Source organism: Magnolia sinica, chromosome 18 (genome assembly GCF_029962835.1).
Source record: "Magnolia sinica isolate HGM2019 chromosome 18, MsV1, whole genome shotgun sequence".
In the NCBI taxonomy this organism is placed as follows: domain Eukaryota; kingdom Viridiplantae; phylum Streptophyta; class Magnoliopsida; order Magnoliales; family Magnoliaceae; genus Magnolia; species Magnolia sinica.
In genome coordinates this window covers 70,783,650-70,790,043 of record NC_080590.1, presented here as the reverse complement: position 1 = coordinate 70,790,043, position 6,394 = coordinate 70,783,650, and the positions used below count along the sequence as shown (strand labels likewise).

Here is a 6,394-nt window from a genome sequence, read left to right as displayed (position 1 = left end):
GTAATGCCCTGAAAATCGGGGGTCGAGTAGAAGTCCAACTCCCGAGTTCTAACGCATCACTTATGCAACATATTTAATGATGATTAAATGTTGTCTGTATTAGTGCATGAAACATGAATAAGATTAAGCCAAATCAGCAATACATAATTCAGGGACAGTTGTAATACGCAAGTGGAAGACTGAAACGAGTATGTATAACTTTATAAACCAGTTTAGGTCCCCAAAGTATGTATGCATTGCCAGGTCAATAATTACATGTATTGATTCAAATTACAAAATGTCAAAATGTAACAGTCCACTACAAATATAACCCTGAAGCCCCGCCGATCAGAACGGTCTATGTAAACCCGTCAGAATACTGCATATAGGAGAAGGCATCCTCATCATCTACGAAATCCGCGTCCGCCTCATAAGTCGGGTCTCCATCTGCATCTAGGGCAGAGTCTGGTTGGTGTGCACAATACCGTCCCAAAACGTGGGAGTGAGTGATCAACTCAGTAGAACAATAAAGTAAAGGTTAACAAGTTATCAATTCAGTCAAGCAATAATGATAAGGCAATACAATCAAACATTCCTAAGTACTCTGGTTAATGCAAGAATGGTATGTATAACTGATGCATGCCTTCGCTTGTACTCCCTCTGCGATCTTCATCTAACGGTCGCGCATGTCAGTCACTTCCTCAGTGCTCTGCCTAACGCCAAACGGCATATGCAGTGCGGTGCATGAACATGATTACCGAGTTCTTATTACTCCTTTTCATACAGCAGGATTGAGAAGCTAAGGTACCTCCCTTATATTAATTCCCAAACAATGATCCATTCTAGGGTCGTCAATCCTAGTAAATCTCATACGATGATACGGTTCTAGGTCGCTGCAAAGGGCTCGTCACCTTATCAGTGCAAGCCTAGTGTACTCCTGTTGCTGCGTAAGGGCTCGTCGCCTCCATGCAGTTTTAGCATGCGCTCGAGGTCACTACAAAGGGCTCATCACCTTATCAGTGTAGGCCGACAGATCGAATACAGTGTCCCATACCACCATATTCGGCTCATGAGTCTGGGTTGCTCAGTGGTCACTACGGGGAGGCTCGTCACCCCAGCGTAGGCCGACAGTTCGACTCCGGTGTCCCATGCCTGGCTCATGAGTCTTAGCGGATCGAGGTACCAAGGTTTTAAAGGATTTTCACTGGTGAGTTTGGTACCTTAGATTCAAGCAGTAGCGTCCATACATGGTGAACATACATCAGGTCAATCGGGTTATTTGACGAGCTTGACTAGTACGAGCGCACATTGAGTTAATCAACAGGAAGTGCGTAAGCACTCTGCGTGGCCTAACCACTGCCGACATCCCAAGTACGGCTTGGATTCATCGATCACGTCCTATGTGGCGAGACAACCTCAGCCACCAATTCAGAACTTGTTACCGATTGCCTGGACTATTTCATAGTCCCAAACACATTCAATTTTACAGAAAATCATACATGCTAATCAGAACAGTAATGGATCAACAAATTCCAATCATACCAGCATGTGAGCATTTGATGGATTTCAACTTAAACATGAATTCACACATATGCAGTGTCTAAGTGAAACAGACAATGAATATAAGTTACATGGAGGAAATCATACACATCGTTAAGGTAGTTGAGAATCTCTTCTCAACACCCATATAAAGTACAATTTATTACACATTTGTTCATTCAGACATTTCTACAAACACTTAGACTACATATTCCAACATATATGACGTATGTTGGAGATAGCACGTATTAGGACAAAACCTTTCGCCAAGGAGTTATTACACATACAACTAGCATAAACATACGATAATTAATCATGGCAAACACACGTTCAAATTCCATACGTATACGATACTTTCTACATATACATGAAATACACTAAACTCAATATAGTTCATATATATCAGAAACGCGAAACAAACATCGCATTCGGCATGTGAAATAGCACCCACATCGGTAATAAACCATTAACTGACATTGAAAGCCTTGAAAAGCATAACCTATATGTTTATAGTCCGCACCTTTCGCCGGTAAACTCATAATAGATTTGTTTTTGACACTTAGCCTTTGTCAACGACGTATTGGCAACCTATAGCTTGAATTAGGTTAGCTATTTCATAACTTACACTATCTGAAACCCTAAAACAGATTAGGGTTAGGTTTTCTTACCTAAGAACGGGATTGGTATCACCCGTAAGCGACACAGGAGTGGTGGATAAGCACGTGGAGCGTCAGGAAAAAATCCCAACATTTATCTCTCACTCTCTCTCTCTTCCTCCCTTTCTTCTTCACTTTTCTCTCTTCTTTCCCTTAGGGTTTGGAAAATTCGTATGGCATATGAGAGAGAGTGTTTAAGGTCCTTATATAGGCCCATGTTTGATGGAAATGGCCCCAGGGCCAAGGTATACTTAGGTTATATCCAAATACAGACTGTTCCGGTCCAACGGAGCACTTCTGGTGGCCCCTTTTCCACGTGCGGTCGGACTTAAGCTCCCTGACTATGGATCTAGGTCAGGCTGAGTTTTCGTCCCGATCAGGTTTACAGATCAGCCGTGGTGGACCAGTTTTAGTTCAACGGTCAAGGGCACTCGATCAGGGCCACAAGTGCATTGCCATGTATGGGACATTTCCCCTGATCTGAGGGTGTATTTGGGTCAGATTCTAACAGTTTGAATCCTTATATTTGGCCCACAAGCGACATGACTCAGATTACTTAAATTCAGATTTTTATTTCTAAATATTTTCACGTTTCTCACACTCTTCACTTCGGGCTCAAGTTGTGTATTTCTAGACACAATTAAGACTTGATTTTCAAAAGGGTTGTCAAGTCCAGTAATGCGGCTATAAATTTATAGTTTCGCGGTCATCAGACTTTGGACGTGCGGTCCAGGTCCGATACGGAGTTTCGATGTGCTCCCGAGAGCAACTGGGTTTAAGGACGGATTCTAGATTTTAGGGTAATGTAGCGTCAATGATACTGCATGTTTTAGGTCTTACAGATCATATTTAAAGTGATTAGTGCTAATTTCATAAGCACTCTAGTTTAGCACTTGCTAACATTAACCTAATTTCTAAAGGTTTTAGTCTTGGGTGATTTCTGCCTGAGGTGGTACTCGGGTCCTTGTACGGATTTTTCTAAGATGTTACAGTGAGATTTACTTGCTAGACAGTTTCGGACGTTCTCGATCTCATCAAGAACATGCTCGATGACATTGAAGACAGTTTGATTCCATCGAAGCTCGGGTGATGACATTGAAGACTCACGCAGACTTTACAGAATACGCGAGGGACAATTTCCAAATTTGAATCGAACTTATCGATTGGACTTTGATGTTGCACCATTCAAACTATTAAATAATGTGAATAAGTGCTAAGAAAGACACTAACTGAGAGGAGTCCAGTGACAAACAAAATACTGTTGGTCGTTTTAGATTGGTGGCAACACTAGAAGGCCATCAAAGTCCTATCGAAGCTGGCAACAGTAGAAGGCCATCAAAGTCCCATCGAAGCACCAATCAAAGCTACGTAAACTGTGTAAATTAGAGACAATTTCAAAGTCGGTCCAAGCAAAGATTATATAAAGGGATCTTATGAGTTTTCCAAAGCACGAATGAGGGTAGGGTGAGTAGAGCAAGGAGTGGTGGTGCTTCAAGGAGTTCTTCCTTCCTCTCTAATCTTTCTTTTCTAGTTAATTTTTCTATTTTTCATTTAAGATGTTAGTCTTATTAGGCTAATCTCTTAGCTAAGGCTAAAGGATGAAGCTTGTAATTAATGTCAGTGTTTAGTTTGTTGAATTCAATACTATTACTTTGAATGATGATAGTAGATTGGTTTGGTTTGAATTTACTTTGAAAGTCTTTGAGTTGTTTATTTCTGGATTCGTTGTGCACTCCGGGTACAATGAGTGCTCTAATTTAGCAATTGTTTAGCTTTGATCTAGAGAAAGAATCAATCTGTATAATTGATTGATCCAATGATGCTTAGGGGTGCATTGGATGCTTTTGACTTCCTGCAATTGATGTCTGAGTGCTTAATGAAAGAACCAGTCAATTGAAATCATATTCATCTTAATATTTGAGAATGATTTAACCGCTCTATCATCTGATTGGATAGATTAGGGCTTCGATTCTAGTTGTATTATTTTATATTAAAGCAACAAGTTGATGTTGAGTTAATACAAGTGGATTCCTGGATCCTTAGTGTTTTATCATTATTACTTATTTTTCCTTTCACATCACTACATTAAAAACCAAGATAAAACAGTTAAACTTAGATTAGTTCTAGACCATATTCCCCATTCCCTGTGGATTCGACCTTGATCTCACTGAGTTATTACTACATCGCGACCCTGCACTCGGGGTTGTGAATAATTTTTGGTACCATTGCTAGGGAGTGGTGTTGAACACGATTAGGTTTAGTTTTTCTAGGTAGATTTTTGTTTTAGGTTAGATCTTTCTAATTTTTGAATATTTCTAACCTAGGATCTTCTAATTCTTAAGATTTATGATTTATCTTATTTTTATAATTTCTTTTTAACCCCACTAACATTGTTTTTTGTCTTATAGAATCTTCACTCTAGTTCTTCCCTTGAAGTAACATCCTTCCTCTTTCCCTCTAATTACTTCCATAATTGTTGTACGACTTAGGATTAGCATTATAATTTTGTGTGGTTCATGCCTAAGTGGGTAAGAGACCATATATTGAGACTTCTAAGTGAATGAGGTTTAGTTGACGGACCCGAAATCCATCGACGAGTTAGAAAACACCTAAATACTCGTGAAACATCTGCAACTATGGTCGAAGACGAACAATATTTTGATAAGAACCCTATGCATCACACACCACCAATTAAGATGGTGCGTGATGAGAATGTGGTACACTGAGTTCCACTGGTTCAAACCTTACGAGATTATTTATCACTGGTGAGAACAAGCACACCTTTCTGCATGATTTTCCCAATAAATGTAGGAAACGTGGACTTCAAACTGGGGACGATCCAATTATTTCCCAAGTTTCATGGGCTTGATTCAGAAAGTCCATACTTACACTTAAAAGAATTTGAAAAGATGGTAGCAACCATACACTTTAACAAAGTTCTTACTGACATTATCTGACTGAAATTATTCCCATTTTCACTAAAGGAGATGGCCGAATCATGGCTTTACTCCTTAAGGCCGAGATCCATTGGCAGTTGGGCTGAGATGAACCGAGAGTTCCTTAAAAAGTTCTTCTCAGCTAATAAAACCAATATTCCCCAACATGACATAATGATTTTATCCCAAAAGGGGATAAAACTTTTTTTGAGTGTTAGGAACAGTTCAAGGAATTACTTTTTTGCTTTCCCACACTATGGCTATGAAATTTGGCAAATGATTAACTTTTTCCATGAAGGACTTAAGCCAAGTGTGCGCCAATTCGTAGAGATGATGTGAAATACTCCCATACGTGACATAATGATTTTATCCCAAAAAGGGGATGAAACTTTTTTTGAATGTTGGGAACGGTTCAAGGAATTACCTTTTGCTTTCCCACACTATGGCTATGAAATTTGGCGAATGATTAACTTTTTCCATGAAGGACTGAATCCAAGTATGTGCCAATTTGTAGAGGTGATGTGTAATGACAAATTTATGGACAAGGAACCGGAAGATGCCTGGGATTACTTTGACATGCTAGCCGAGAACTCCTAATCATGTGATACATCTAACCAAGCTAGTAATCCCAAGGTAGTGCAAATAGAGAAGGGAGTATATGTGCTTAAAGATGAGGAAGATGTTAGTGTAAGGTTGGCGGACCTTACACAGAAAATTGAGGCCTTGGAATCAAGGAAGGACAAGATTCGACCCAAGGCGGTTGTTGAAATTGTAAGTGGTATTTGTGCAAATGATGTACACCTAATAAAAGATTGTCCTACAATCCCCACTTTCCAAGATGTGTTGTATGCTCAAGCAAATGCTGGAAACACTTACCAACGCCCCTTCAGCGCACTAAATTCCAACATATACACTCCTGATTGGTGAAACCATCTAAATTTTAGTTGGAGGAACAGACCATCGGAGAATGCAACCAAAATCCTCAAGGGTCGTCTAGTGGACTTCCATCCACTAGAACTCTTGATGATGCATTGAAAGTGAAATTGCGGTAAACCGCTATTAGCGAAGTATAGAATTATGTCTAAGTGTCCTAGAGGGGGTGAATAGGACTTTTAAAAATGTTAATCCTACTTAGTGCAGATATTGACTTCTAATCACTAGCAAGAATGATTAATTAACAATTAATCACAATTAAAAGATAGGATAGTGAAATATATAAAAGTTGTAATGCATCAAACATGTAGTGCGTGGAAATTAATCAAATAATGAATCAACACAATATAG

The 6,394-nt window shown here is 39.4% G+C and overlaps 1 non-coding gene across 1 annotated transcript; it reads right to left on the bottom strand.

Annotated features, from left to right (window-relative positions):
* Positions 1-5,452: 5,452 nt before the first annotated feature.
* On the bottom strand, positions 5,453-5,559 carry LOC131234199 (small nucleolar RNA R71). The gene has a single exon (XR_009165606.1). It is a non-coding gene; the product is annotated as a small nucleolar RNA R71 (small nucleolar RNA).
* Between the last annotated feature and the right edge of the window lie 835 nt (positions 5,560-6,394).